Here is a 15,869-nt window from a genome sequence, read left to right as displayed (position 1 = left end):
ATATATGTCACTGAAGTACAGAGGGAAGCTTCTTACCACAGAACTAAGGGGATGAAAACATGTTTTTTCCTGAAGATTTTCTGCCCCGGGAGTGACATATTCCAGGGTGAAGCATGAATGATAAATCACTGTGTTTTGATCCATGAGAGCACTGCATGAAAGGGAATTAGCAGAGTGTAAGAGCTGGGATAGAGGGAGAAATATCCCCCAGGGAGCTGCCTGTCTGGGCACAGCACGGCTGGGGCTGCCACTTCTGTCCCTGTCCTGCAGGGCTGCAGCTCATGCTTGGCCTCACCAGGCTCCCCACAGACCTCCCTGAAGAAAGGGGCTCCCCAAATTTCCACCTCTCACATGGACAAGGACTGCCTCTCCCATGGCAAACCCACTCCCCCAGCAATAGAGAGGCTTTTGGGATTAGAAAGGAAGGAAGGCAGAAGTTGAAAGCACATCTCTAGACTCTCCCAAAAAAAGGAGCTTAAGCTCCTTCAGGACACCCTTCAAAACATATTTACCATCTTAACCCCTTCCTGCCCAAACATCACTTTAAGAGACCCCCAACTACAAATTTGCTTCACATGCCAGAAGATCTTTTCATTTCATTCTGTGCTTCACACCCAATATTTATTTCAAGTGTATAAACTGTAACACAAGTGGCAGATCCAAACAAGGCACCTCTGGGCTCTGCTGAACTGACACAGCTCTGTGCCCTTACAGTGATCCTGAAGTCTCACAAGGGCTTGGGCTTCTTCCCAATTTCCAGCCAACCTTCATTCCCACGCTGATCATCCCAATCCTACCCAGCTGTGTCCACACAGCACAGGACACAAATGAAACTCAAACCCCTGAAGAGGATGAAACTCTTGAGGCTTATTACAGTGGAGATTAAAATTCAATATTGCAGCAGAGCAGGATGTTAAAATGCTGCACAGATTTAGCTGCTCTCTGCTCAAAGAGGCAGTTTGATAACAGTAAGTCGGGTTTAACATCGTTTTATTGACATAAATTCTATTTGTTGAGGACTCTGAGAGAAGAAGTGATGCTCATGCCTTGCACTCTCAGAAACAGGGTGCCCAAAGTGATTTTCTTTCTTTTTTTCAGGAGTCTAATGCAGCTTAACCTGCAGCTCAAGGCAGGAATAACTCACTGCACCTCCGAGTGTTGGCATTACAGTCAGGGCAAAGGTCTGATCCTGAGTGCTCTGAGGAAGTGATGTAATTAGGTTTTATGTAAGTGAGCCCTTCCCACAGCTCAGGCTCTGGAAGATAACAAGGCTTGTTGATAACACACCGATTCCCCAGTTAAACCCTCTCTAATCACGTGGGGCTGTTGCTGAAGCATCTGCAAAGCCTCCACAATAATGAGAGTCAAATCAGCTCGTGCTCTTGCCCAAATGCTTTTCTCCTTGTCTTTAGCACCACATGGAAAAGGAGGGAAAGTTCCTGCTCTGGGAGGTGAGCCAAGGAATTTAATGCCCTTTATTAGAAGCAGGGTCATGCCAGGGCTTTCTCATACACCAGGAGGTTTTGTGATCTACAGACTAAGGGGTATCACTCCGGGTTCCTGCTAAACCACTTCAAACGTGACGAAAAATAAAAATAAGACAATGTTCAAGCTTTAATTCAAAATTTAGCCAAACCACATGGAGGCAACAAAAGCAACTTGTCAGTCTCCTGTCATCCTACAGCCCAGTTTAACTTCCATGGATCTCAAAACCACAGCCAGGCAATCCAAACAGCACCAAGGTCTCCCATGGCTTTATCATTCTGCCTTTAAAGGAAATTCCAGTTCCCATATTCATGCTGCAGTTACAGGGGGGGTCACATTCTTCTGCCCTGCTCTGCCCTTTCTGCAGAGGTTTGCTCCCACTGCCCTCACCCCAGTTTTGCCATGGGGGGTATCACTGACTTTGCAGCACAGAAAAGACAACTGGAGTCAAGGTCTGTGCTTATTTATTTCAGTATCTCTCCCCTGCAGCCAATAAGTAAATAAATAAACAGATAAATAGATAGATAAATAAATAAATAACTGCATTTCCTGTGTTTAATTTCCAACCCCTGAAAGGTACATGTTGGGGAATTTCATCTCCCTGGGCTGGAATGACCCCTCTTAGAAAAACAACACACGATTCAGAGGATCCTTTGATAGCTTTGTCTGCTTCCACTTCCACAGAATGAAAATAAATTAACCATTCCCTCTGTTGGCTGATGCCCTCTGATAAGCAGTGGCCAGTCACATTAATGGGACGAAGCTCCCAGCTCAAGCTTATCCAAGCAAGTTAAGTAACCTCTGGAGTTCTGTTCTTTTTAATACAATTGCAGCCAAACATCCCCAAAACTTTTAAAACTAATATTCTAAAATTTTATGCTTCGCATGCCACGATTTGTAATACCACAAAATGTTTTGAGCTGCAGTCACTCAAGCAGAAAATATATCTATGGCTGTGAGATAAATTTATTTTCAGCTGTGGAAAAAAAAAATATCCTCTCTCCAGGCTGGAGGAACCTGTTACAAGAAACCTTGGGCATTTGAAAACTCCACAAGAAGCCAACTCCAGAGGTTTCCAAACTAAGCCCTGACCCAGGAAAGCCATGCATGGTCTCTCCTCCTGCTAATAACCCTGCAAGCTTTATGAGGATCTTTTGCCTTGGGAGCTTTGTGGCACATTATGGAATAACTGCTTTGATATTCAAATGTCAAAACTTCTATTCATTACATCTTACAAAAGAATTAAATTTTCCTGCCAGGTAGAAGATCTCCACAGTCTTTTGGGTTCCCTACCCATGGCAGGGGGGGTTGGAACAAGACTTTAAGGTCCCTTCCAACCCAAACCATTCTGTGATTTTAGGTTAAAAGATGATTTAAAAAGCTAAACCTGAACTTAAAAAAAAACCAAAACCAAACAAACACATTATTAGAAGCCAGAGAGACACTGAAATCAATTTGTTTTCCCTGTTTTGATTTATTAACCCCTCAGAACACATTTAGAAAAGCTTTATCTGAGAAAAAGATAAACCTCATGAGCACCTTTTTCCATGGGTGCATATTTGGAAGCGAGGGAGATGTAGAAAGCAAAATGTTAATACACATTTGGCTGATGCCACATTCCCTGGTACTTCCCTCCCTCCCCGCGTGCTCCCTGAGCTGTTCCTCTCCGAGGGAGGGATGCAATGAATACCAGAGAAGAACCTGCGATAAAACCGTTCAGGAGGGTGATAATGGCCCGTTTAAAACAGCACCTGGCAGAGGGACCTGCAGATGGGACTGAGCCATAAAAGCAAAGACTGCAGCTACAGGGTTTCCTTGGAGGAGGGAAATGCTGACAAAGTACAATCGCAGGAGCCTTGGCAATGAGCAGGTTGACAGATCGGGACCATTTCTGAGGAAGGATGTCCCCAGCAACATCCTCCATCACTCCACCACGACAGCCCTGCTGTGAGACAGCGTCGAGCCTTGTGCAGGTTGCATAAAATGGGAATAAAAATGGGAGCAGGCTCAGCATCGAGCATGAAACCAATCCCTTGGCTTCAAAGCCATCAGCTATTGCTGATCTGCACCTCAGCTCTTCTAATATGCTGCTTATGAGCTTGAAAATATCCCAAATTTTTATCAAGAGGTAGAGGGGAGGAGGAGTTGAGCCCACCTTTTAACAGCACTTTGACACAGGCTTTATGAGACTGCCTTGAGAGTGCAGCTGAAGGTTCTGACTACAAAACCTATGAAAAGGAAATTATCAGCTGCATCTGTTAGATGGAAGCTGGAAAATACACTGATCCAGGAGTGGGATTCTTTGTACTCCTTAGAGGGTTAAATATGAAGCTTAACTAAATGCCACTCAAAAACATACCACTATTCAGACTCTGAAGACATCAAATTCCATTATTCCTCCAGCCTGCTAAGGCCAGAACTGGGGCTGGGAGCATCCTGACCTCCAAACTCAGGAACTCTTTAATCTAAACTATCCTTGGTGGCAGCACATGGCCCCACACCCACGTCATGGTAATCCTTTATATCCATTTCTGCCCATGATGCACACCCAAGGACACACTGTGGGCCAGGACACAGGGGAGCTGCCTGCTGGCTAATTCAGCACTGGCAGCCTTGTCCCCAAAAACTGTGCCCTGAACTGTATCAGCTGCCTGCTGGGTTCCACAATACCTGGGAAGTTTGGGACATACATCTGCTTTTGCAAGTGAGCATCTGCTCGTTGGGAAAGTTTAAGCTCTCAGAAAAAGACATTCTACATGAAAAAATAAAAATCCCAGGAATGGAACTGTACTGCAAGTTTATGAATTTCTCTTCCCTTAATGCTGCATTTCAGGCTACAAAGGAAATATTGGTATTTTCTGCAGCAAAAAGAGGTATCTAAGGAATCAGAGCCAACAGCTTTCAAAACATCCCCAGCACCTGGTTTGGACTTAGTTGCTTAATTCTTTTCCTTCCCTGTGTATGGTTTTCTGCAGCAAGGATCCAGCTCTTTCCAGCTCATTCAAGGAGGCAGCTGTACTCATGCCATGGAGAGATGGTCACAGCCCTAAACCCTCCTAACCTAGGCAAAACCCAGCACTTTATGTGCCTTGGCAGAAGAACTGTTTATGTTTGACACTTGTTTTGAATGCAGAGCCTAGAGAAGTGTCCTTTCATTAAAATATGTAATTAGGGGTTCTTTTTAAACACTGGGGGGGAAAAAAATCCTCTCCTGTTTTAGATGAAGAGTTTTTGCTTCTTTGACTTGAAACAAAAAGCATCTGTTTTGGCAATCTCCCACCACACTCATACATCAGCTGTTAAAAACATCTTGAAAGGCACCAAATGAAATGAATCACATCTGGAGCCAATTTGGACATGTATTTGTTTTCTAAACAGTATTAAATTCAAATCAGTATCTTGAAATGATAATATAAGCACATCAAAGTGGATAGAAATAATGAGAAATGGCCTTATTCATACCATGCCTACTATCTCTATATTCTTACCAAAACACCAGTGATCATAACTCATAAAAAACTTCATGGAGCTAACAGATAACAAAATCAGACTTAAATTAAAACTAAATATAGAGGCAAGTACTTCAGTGACCAGCTATCCAGCCAACTTGTAAGAGGTGCAATACTTCAGTGTCCACCCAAGTCATGGCTACTTGCACCAGGCAGCAAATTCAGTGTATTTCTGTAAAATCTATAGGTTATTGATTCCTCCTTAGTGCAATTACTCAGACACAACAAACATGGTAGTCTGTAAATGCAGCCTGGAGAGCTGTGCTTGCTATCACAACTGTGTTCTCTGCACAAAAGACCCCAAAAGTAAAACAGTTTTTTATTTGATACCAAGGGCAATAACATCAATCCAAACCATTTGGACTCCCATCTAAACCATTCTAGGATTCTGGGATTACAAGTACCAAAAAAAAAATTACATAGAGGCAGAACAAAAAAAGGTGTTAAAATGAACAATAAAAATGCAGAAGGGAAACCTGAAAGACATTCTCGAAAATCTTAATTAATAGGAAAATCTTAAAGACTGACACACCATAAATCCAGGCTTTACAGATGTCCGATTAGGGTTTGCTGCATTGTGTCCTGCACAAGAATAGAAATGGGCATAGTCTGAAAATACACTGGCAAGATGATAACATGGTTTTGCTTTCAAAGATAAAGCAGGAAATAATTCAATTTAACAATCAAATGGGAGCTGGGGACCCACACTGGGGGTGCCACCAGGGACGGAGGCGCCTGGTTTGGGCACCGATCTGTTGGAAAAGAGATAAAGTCAAATAATAAGAAAGGACCCAGTCCTTTAAAAAAGACAGCATCCATATTTCCTCAGCTACTGCTGCTGACATGCCAGATGTCCCCTACAAGGTGTGCCCATCAGATTCAGACTAAAATTATACTGAGCTGAGAGGGAACAAGCAGCAAAACATGCACAGGTCAGGAGCAGGACGGCCAGGACTTGGCCTCCCTCCATCCTTCAAACTTCTCCTGCCCCAACATCCATCACTCCTTGCTGCTCTCAGGGCTGGAAAAGCAAACCTAACCCAACTCAGCAGCTGTGCAGCAGCAGCTACAGCACAACCGCAGCTGGGGCCAGCACACCCTAAATGCTGTCCTTCCCCAGGGGTTCCCAAGAGGAGCAGAGCATCTCCATCCCTCTCCTTCCGTGTCCCGGCACCAAAGTGGGCTGGCTCCTCCTGTGCAATGGCAGAAGTTGTTCCCAGAGCATTGGGATGTACTGAGCTCATTGTCCCAATTTTCACACACGATGGCTCCCTCTCTTATGTTGATTCTCCAGTGTCTCTCACCAAATTCAGCTCCAGCCTTGACATCCCATGGAAACCACAACAGGGTTTCAAATTCCATGAAACCCATCACCTGGCTCTGCACCCCTGTTGTGCAGTTTGGCTGCAATTAGTCAGGAAGTTCAAAACACCTTAGAGAGCACAGGCAACCAGCAGAGACCACCCTGCATCAGTGTCCAGCCACTGCAACCCAGCTCTGAACAGTCCATGAGATTAGGAGACAACTGCACAGGTTGTCTCACAGGTAGTGAGGCCCTGGCACAGGTTGCCCACAGAAGCTGTGGCTGCCCCTGGATCCCTGGAAGTGTCCAAGGCCATGCTGGATGGGGGTTGGAGCAACCTGGGCTAGTGGAAGGTGTCCCTGCCCGTGGCAGGGGGTGGGATGATACTCTTTGAGGTCCCTTCCGTATCAGTGTGTGCATTACCCAGGCCTGCACAGCCAGCTACTGCTTTATCTGCCACTTAATGCAGAGATATCATCAATAGCTTCATCTATTTGCAGCACCACAGAACAACAGAGGGTCAGCCAGGGCCAGCACTGAGCCCCTTCCATGGATTATCTATTCATGGGATCGGGAAGGGGGTCGTGCAGACCAGGAGCAAAAGCACTGCTCGGGATGGGATTAGAAAAACTGAACAGCAGGAGGAGATTGCAGTGGAGCAAAGAAGTCAGAGAAATGCTACTGTGGCCATTCCTTCTGTGTTTCAGAGCCACTTCATTCACAAGAACCCAGAGGGATTTATGCAGGCTGGCTCTAGGCTTGCTCAAGTCAGATAATCTGGGGAGATCTTTCTTAAAAACAAATCCAACCAACGATTTCTGCAGATGTTCCCATGCAGTGGGTTGGCAGCACATGAAGCACATGAAAAGCTGCTGTCTGTCTGTCTGCTCCCCAAACACAGTGGCAGAAGTTCACAGTGCTGTGGGCAAAGCTGAGTTAAAACCATGTTCCTTGAAAGCTGCCTCATATGCATGAAATATATCTATTTTTACCCACTTTTAGCACTTGCATTCAATGAACTGATGTGCCAAATTCTCTTCAATAAAACTAGCTTTGCACCTAATGGGTACAATTTACTCGAGGGCTATTTTCCCCTTTCCTGAATGCTAATTTCTGTTTGTTTAAAAACATAAGACAGCTCCAAGGCAGAGCACAGCAGAGACAAGGAGTCATTCAGAGTAGATTCTGAATTTTCAATGAATTATTTTAATTAACCCATGCATAGTAATTCTCTTCAAAGTTTTTTCAAATGAAATGCTAGCTTTTTATGAGCAAAGTCACTATTTCAAAAATTAAAATATCAGACTTCTGACATATGCATGAATTTCACCAAATAAAAATATCTTCAAATTGAAAAAAAAAAGGCAGTCAAATTCTCAACTAACCAAAAAACATTTTACAAGGTCAAAGCAAATGCACTAAAATGAAAACCATTTTGAAACTTTACTTTGTTTTGCAAACAAAGGCAGCACAGTGTGAATAGAGACAGTTTCACTATCAGTAAAACCAGGCAAAATTCTACAATCAGGCCAACATACTTCTTTCCTCTTAAAAGATTTTAAAAGGCTACCTTACTGTTCAGACACACAAAAAACCCCATTGCAACCCAACTTTTCCCACATCAGAGAGTATGAGGAAGGTATTAACAGTTGGGATGTTGATTAAGGAAAACAATGTCATGCTGTTAATAAAATCATAGCATGGGTCGGGTTGGAAGGGACCTTAAAGCCCATCCAGTTCCACCCCCTGCCATGGGCAGGGACAGCTTCCACCAGCCCAGGTCGCTCCAAGCTCCATCCAACCTGGCCTTGGACACAGGGAAGAATTCCTTCCCAGTATCCCATCTATCCCTGCCCTCTGGCAGTGGGAAGCCATTCCCCCTTGTCCTGTCTCTCCACCCCTTGTCCCCAGTCCCTCTCCAGCTCTCCTGTGCCCTGTTTAGGCACTGGAAGGTGCTCCCTGGTCTCCCTGGAGCCTTCTCTTCTCCAGGCTGAACAACCCCAATTTTCTCAGTTTTTCTTCAGAGCAGAGGAAAAAAGCCCCTCTGGCTGCTGCCAGGACGTTCAGGTACACTCTGAGTGCTGCAATTCCAGCCGGGAATCCCAGCACGGTGTGGATGGTTGGAGCAGGTACAGCACGTCCCCACCTCATTGATTCCTCACCAACACCCCTCTGCACTCCAAACCACCTTCCCATTCTTCCACTTTTGCCTTATTAGACTTCAAAGCCAAATGACAAAACTCTGAAACAAAACAGGCTCCACACCCTGCCCACAAATAAAAATCATAAAGTCAGAGTCGTACAGACCCTGCAAACACCCCCCCTCTGACGTTCCTGAGAGCTCCCCGTGCCCATCTCCCGGGGAGCAGAGCACCACCGCTGCCCTTTTCACTTGGAGAGGCCTTTATTCAGCCAGACCCGAGAGCCAGGGAACAACCTGCTTCATCCTGCAACAAGCTCCCAGCAGAGTCTTTGCCCTGACGCAGGTTCTGAACCTCCCGAGCCAACCTCGGGCAGGGATTAGGTGCTAATCTAAAAGGTTTATTTCTGTCGCAGTCTTGAGAGGGCTCATTAGAAGTGATCACCAGATGTCACCAATTCTTCATAAAACACAAAAGAAAGAACATTTTTTTTCCCAGCAAAAAAAACAACCCACAACTGTCAAAAGTGCAACAAGAGCCATAAATACACCGCTCTGCAGTATTTTTAGCCATGGTATAGATTCCCCTTTTCTGTTACATATCACTAAAAACACCTACTGAAAGAGAAATGAGGCATTCTAATAATGTCAGCACTAATGACAAGCTCTCACTAACACATACTGACTTCACCCCAGCCTCCAACAAGATGACTCACAGATCTACAGCAGCAAACACAGCTCAAGCCCCAGCACAGACATGGAGCCCTCATCCATGGAAATGGAGAGGACAAAAGGAAATGGCCTCTAGGTTGGATACTGGGGAGAATTTCTTCACTGAAAGGGTTGTTCAGCCCTGGCACAGCTGCCCAGGGCAGTGGTGGAGTCCCCATCCCTGGAGGTATTTAAGAGATGTGTGGATGTGGCACTTGGATCATGGGCCTGGCAGTGCCAAGGGAGTGGTTGGACCAGATGATCTTGGAGGGCTTTTCCAACCTAAACAATTCTATGAAATAACCTAACATTGAAACCCTGGGAACAGGTGATGCACCTTCATCTCTCTTCAGAGAAAACATGCAAGAAAGAGTAGGGTCAAAACCAATGATAGCAAACAAGACTGTCACAGGGAGCTGTGTGCTTTGCCAGGGGAATTCCCCAAGAGCAATTTATGTCACACTGGTGCAAACTAAAGGCAAAGTGCCCTGGTCACATCCTGGCACCTTCCACGCCAGGGAGGTTCAGCTGGAGATTGGGAGGTGTTTTCTCTTGCTGACTTCCCCCTGGCAATCCAAGCGAGGAGGCTTCCCGAGGTAAATGACACACTTCAGCTGCCAGATCGCTTTTCCCATTTTTCAGCTCTCAAATCAGATTTGGGCCCTGTTTTCATTATCAGCCCAGAGAAGCGTCTGAGCGAGACCCATCCACCGGGCCGGGTGTCACTCCCGTGGCACACACTGGGGGGATGCAGGTCACTGCTCCCAGCATTTCATCTATCACTGCCTCTGGGTTGCTTCAGATGAGAAATTCTCTGTGCCCAGGAGTGCAGAGCTGCGTGCAGAGCTGGCACTTGGATTTATTTCACGAGCAGTTTAAGACATGACGTGAACTGAGCTGCTGCTAAGATTTTACTGCAAGCTATCAAAGACATAAGCAGACACCATCTATAACTGCTTGCTTTCATCCTCACGCTCCCAGTGAGCACAGCCAGGCTTCCAAATCCCCCTCACTGACTGCAGAGCCATTATTGGGGCACTGAGAGAAACCCAAACTCAGCCAGAGAAATCCAACCTTGGGATGTTCAACAGGCAAACCCAGAGGGAGCCTTCACTGCACAGGGGACACCCAGACCCAAACCCTTGGCCATTGGAAGGGTAACAGATAAACCAGCTGAGGAAGCACTAAAGTGTCCACAAGAATTCAGGAACAGCTACCAGGACTCATCAGTGCACTGAAAAGCAAACAGCTCCCCAGATCACCCACCTCCTTCCACTGAGCTCCCTCCAGGATGGCTTATTCCCGCCAAATAATTCCATTTTAGCAGAGGCTGATTTGGGGTAAGCCTGCAGATCAAGTGGCAAAGCTCTGTTGTTACACTGAGGCTTATGGAGATATTGGGAATTACCAGCACTCTGTGTGAGCTCACTGGGCACATGGCACTGATTTCCAGGGCAAAAAATGACACATCAGCTGCTGAACCAGTTCAGGTTGCAGGGACTTGGGTGCAGAACCCAGGGGCTCCCTTGTGAGCATCCACCCACAGTCCCAGCCTGCAGCTTGGTTTGCTGGAGCTGAACTCCTACTCCAAATGGACAGAAAACACTCAGCAAATGTGATTTAGCTACAACCCCCAGCCATATCTACGGTGGCAACAAGTTCTCAGAAGAACAAGCACCAAGTGCCTTCAGCTGTGGCTTGCAGCTGGGGGGGACCAGCAATTAAAGCTGAATCATTAAAACCATGAGGCTTTAGAGAGAGTGCATGACCCTGCAGAGTTACTTTGTATTCAGAAAATATTTGGCTGTTTCTACATGTGAATCCAGCCTGCAGATAAAGATTTATCGATTTAATATTAAGGGATTCCTGCAGATGGTGTTTCAAAGCAGCTCCTTGAAACTGTAAATTTGCCTACAAGATATTAGCACATGTTTTACTCAAATACACATATTTGCATTTCATTCACTAAGTTCTGTTTAGATTCCCTTTTCAGGTATTTACTGCAGTGCAATTGTTGAAAGGCTCAGCAATCAAGGTTTCATCCAGTCACAATAAAATTCAAAAGCAAAACATTAAATCCCAACTTTTGCTAAAGTTGTATAAGGCTCCAAAAGTCCAAGTCCAACAAAAAACCTACATCACTACAGCATGTAAAAACATATTTATTCATCTTGCCTCCTTGCCCTCTATCTCTGTGGTGTCTTTAAAACACGTGCTCCAACAGTACCTGAGATTCCTGTGGGACAAACTCGGCTCTGCTGAGCCTGGCAAGGAGCTTTGCTTCCAGCTGGGAAGTCTTCAACTCCTGCTCACATCACAGACTGGATTTTCCTGCTGCTCCAGAGTCAGCACAGCTCTGCTGTGGAGCTTCCACAGGAAAAATGCAGCATCTTGAGTTACAGAGAGAAAAATAAAAAAGAGGGGGAATTAAGAAGAAAAAAAGAAGGGGAAGAGGAAGAGGAGAAGGAAAGGAGGAAAGGAGGAAAGGAGGAAAGGAGGAAAGGAGGAAAGGAGATGAAAAGGAGGAAGAAAGGAGGAGGGGAAAAGAAAGGAAAAAGAAGGGAAAAAGAAGGCAAAGGGAGGAAGAAGGGAGGGGAAAAGGGAGGGAAAAAGGGGAGGGGAAAAAGGGAGGAAGAGCCTGGGACAAGGTGGAAATGATGTGCCACGTTGGCTCCTCTTCCTTCTCTACTCCAAACATTTTGGATACATCCTCTAGCAGACCATTTCTATAAATCAGGATGTCCAAGACCCTGAAGGAGCTGAAGTGATGTGACACATGGTCCATGGACATGGTCCAGGGGGGCTCTGCCCAAATCCTGTGTAGTTGGAACCAGCTGGAAGTTGTCCCTCTCAGGGAGCAGTTTGCAACAGGCTGCACTCCATGGCATGACTTTACATCCCTTCTCTACATTACTCTGATTTCCCACCTAGAAAATTTTTGCCAAGTAGGTGCAAGCTTTTACTTTTTGAGGCTGCTTCCAACAGATGGCAGAAATTTGGGAAAACTGCCAGTATTTTCTTCCTAAGATGCGGGGCTGCTAAAGCTTCCAAAGACAGCCATCAGCATCTTCCTTTGCAACTGGGACATCAAGAACTTACACAAAAGGTACACAGAGGTGGTCACTGAAGCGTGGAACTCACAGAGGGAAAAGTGCCTGCTCTTAAAAACAATAAACAGGACATTTCTGAGTTGCCAAATTGACAAGGTTGGTTTGCAAAAGCCTTATCTTTTGGTTTAAAAGCTTTATCTTTGGCACAGAAGGAGCCTGAGCCTCCTTCTCCTCCCTCATCCAAAACCTGAGGAAATTTCCATTTCTCCCTCCAGAAGAGCTGGGCTGGGGCTGCTCCCCCAGCAAAAGCAGAGGATGCTGAAAAAAGCAGCAAAAGAGGGGAAAAAAATAAAGTGGAGATGGGGAAAAGAGGCCAGTGAGAAGAAGGAAACCATGGGTTCTCCGTGGAGAGCAGCAGGCCCAGCATCCCACCTGCCCACCAAGCTGCTGAGCCCTCGCCACCTGTCTGCTTGCATAACGCTTCCCCCTCTGCTATCCAACAGCTTGGAAACTGGGATGTAACATCAAACTCTAAATCAGTGCTTCCTGCTGACACACCATATGTCAGCCTGCACTTAGGTACTCACCAAAAGTGTTAGCAGCGATTATTTAAAAATTATTACAGTTGATTCATGCCGAGAACCCCTTCCTGCAACGACTCAAATCTTCCAAGACAAGAGGGTTTTTTTTGTAAACTGCATTTCCCCCTCCCCCCGATTTTCAATCTGTTTTTACGTTCTTTAACTGTTATAATTTTTATTTTGTTTTAAAACAACGGACTCTATTACTGAGGTATTAATTTATGGCACTGTTTTGAGGGGAAATTACTTAATGAAACTAAAAATTAAAAGGTTTTCCACTCAAGCATGGCACCTGCTCAGTGTTCCCTCGGTTCTACAAAAGCTTGTGCTGCTGTTTAGAACATCTGAGCACCACACCTGGGAACAGCATCCACAGAAAACCAGGACAAAAGTCCCTGGGTACCCTCAGGCCTTTCACCAGAGAGCAAAGTGGGTAAAAATCAGCACAGAAGGGCCTTTTTTTTTAGTGTGCAAAGTCTCCATCACTCAGCTTGATGCTTAAAAGTCAACTTATAAAGAAAAAAATGATTACAGTGCATAAACCCATGCAAAGAATTGAAAATATAAATAAGGGAGCAGAAGGGAGAGCCCCTTCCCCAGTGTTTTCTCCAGAGCTGGGAGGCTGCAATCAGCACTGACACAGGCTCTCCCCTGGATAAAGACAGCATAAATAAAAAGTAATTAGATTAATCAAGTAGGGAACTATTTAACAGCTAATTAAAATGCACAATTAATCATAATTTCCTCAAAACAGGCTGCTAAAAATGGGTCAGTGACGCCCAAGCAGGAAAGAAACAGCCTGTTTTGTCTTTATTTGGTGCCTTCCACTGCCCCCCTAATGCCACCTGCCTGCCAGGGTGCCCATCCCACAGTTGGGTCCACGTCAGACCCCTGGGCTGGATCCTGGATCCCTCAGATCAAAACTCTGGATCCAAAGTGCTGATCCCTTATTGCACGAACAATGCACAGAAAAGGGGAAATCGGCCTGGAAAAGGGAACTTGTCCATTCTCCTCCCTGTTTCACACTAACAAAATCTATTTTCCCATTTGTCTGCACCTTTTGCTGTCTCCATCAGCAGCGCAGGGATGGGGCAAAGTGAGTTTTTATGGAAGCCAGTGGGAGCAGGGAATGATGACAAAAACCTGCTCAGGTCATTCCTCATCCTTACAGCTCCTCACTGCTGTTAAAATCTGGGGAGAATTCACAGCACTGAGGCACACAGGGGAAAAAAACCCTCCCAGTTTCTACCTGTTGTGGCAAATTCCTACAAACAACCCTTACTGACAAAAAGCTCTTTCATCACTGAGCTCCTGCTTTCCTCATCAAAGAAAACTGTGAACTGAGAGTGGAAATATCGTGGCAATAAACTGAGAGCTGATATTTTAACTTACTCTGTGCTTTTTGCTATGAAATATTCAGGGGGTTGTGTTTTCCTACCCTAAAAAGCACCAAGCCAAATGCAACAATGAAAGGAAAATTAAAACCAACATCTTCCAAAGCGCTCAGGAGTCTCCTCACATGGAATCACAAAGGTTGGAAAAACCCTCCAAGATCACTCCACAGTATTCACCATTCATTCAGAGTACAAGATACATGTGAACACTAAGCTTTCTTTTGTTTTAAACCTTTAAGAAATTATCAATTCAGGTGCTAACAGGTACCTTAGAAACACTTCATGCAGCACAGAAAGGCAGGACTTCTCACAGAAACTAATTCATAAATAAATCTCCTGTTTACTCAGTATTTGAAGTGTCTCCACAGGGATAAACCTCACCTGGCTTGACTTTGGACAGCACCTACTCACTCAAAAGCTCATTCACACCAAGACTGTAAATTACAACATTATTTTTACAACAGTTTTAAGTATTTGTTTCAACACACTAAGCTAGATTATTTTTTACCTTCCTTAGAATGAGTTTTTAGAAGGTTTTCCAACTCCATCATTCAAAAGCCACAGCAGTCCTGCCAAAGGACACGACGAGCTACAGCCACCTACAGAGCTGGAACAGAATTCCCAATGCCCCTAAAAATGCTCTTCCTGCATTTTAACTAAAGATTGGTATTCCTTTTTTTAAAAAATAACAAACATTCACAGCCCCGTTCCCATTTCCTTTGAACTTATTGATGGCAGACTGCTCTTGCCATTGGGCACAGCTCTGAACTTGGGTGAAGTTGGGAGGAGAAAAATAGAATAATCAATAAATGGGAAAAACCACAGAAGCTTAAAAAAAAAACCCCTCACGAACTGTGATATCCCAGAGGATCATAAGATACACAGGATATATCTTATTTTATACAAAGATTTCACATGCCCAGATCAAACCACCCGATGAAGCATTTTGCACGTGTGGCTCCAGGCTGGTTCCTGATCCAATGAACATCAGGAGATGATGGGAAGGAAATGTCAGTAAACAGGCTAAAGATATCTTGAGATGCAGTAATTCTACCTGATTACTTTGAAATGTCAGAGTTCTCCAGCTCCTTGTTGGGAATGATGGGCTTTTTCTGGAGCCTTTCTGAGGAGGAAGGAGACAAGATTTGGGGATTCAAGGTTGCTCCTTTCCTAAGTCATGTTCCCACTGGCAAGTGTTCTTTGGGGGTAACTTAAGAGTTTTATGTATCTTAATGTCAATAAAAATAAAGTTAACCTCATAAAACACTAATAGTTATCCCAAAACATGACTTGTGAATGGGAACCTAGCTTAAAGAAGGGTAACATTCCCAGAGCTCAGGTTACCAAAGACTTTCACTTGTGTGGACAAGGCAGCACAGATGAGACATCAGTTCAAACCAGATCCACTCTCATGGGGCATTACAGTATCAAACAGGATAATGAAGCATTTCTTTAACACTTCTCCAATTCTTGATCTCTTTTGAAGCCTCCAAAACAAAGGTGACTGCAAGGAAGTGTTAAGTAGATAAATACACTAAGATTGAAAAGAAGATAAAAGAGCCAAATGTCTGTTCACATAATAATATGAAAAACACCTCAGCCCAATGCAAGAAATAAAATAAATAATTTTTTAAAAAATACTACAATGTTTCTGAAAGCAAAAAAAGGGGCCGTTTGGAACAATTTCAATCCATTA

General features: G+C 44.7%; 1 protein-coding gene across 5 annotated transcripts in view; it reads right to left on the bottom strand.

Moving 5' to 3' along the window:
• The window catches only part of FSTL4 (follistatin like 4), a 199,749-nt gene that overhangs the window by 110,980 nt on the left and 72,900 nt on the right, over positions 1-15,869 (bottom strand). Inside the window, exon 2 of one of the 5 annotated variants that reach the window (XM_017834628.1) lies at positions 15,228-15,296. The exons of the other annotated variants lie outside the window; for them this stretch is intronic. The gene's annotated coding sequence lies outside the window, so the exon portion shown is untranslated. The remainder of the gene's footprint in view (positions 1-15,227; positions 15,297-15,869) is intronic. 5 annotated transcript variants of the gene reach the window in all.

Source organism: Lepidothrix coronata, unplaced genomic scaffold (assembly GCF_001604755.1).
Source record: "Lepidothrix coronata isolate B3197 unplaced genomic scaffold, Lepidothrix_coronata-1.0 Scaffold236, whole genome shotgun sequence".
NCBI lineage: Eukaryota > Metazoa > Chordata > Aves > Passeriformes > Pipridae > Lepidothrix > Lepidothrix coronata.
Note: the sequence above shows the minus strand (reverse complement) of the source record. Positions and strands in the feature narration are given on the sequence as shown.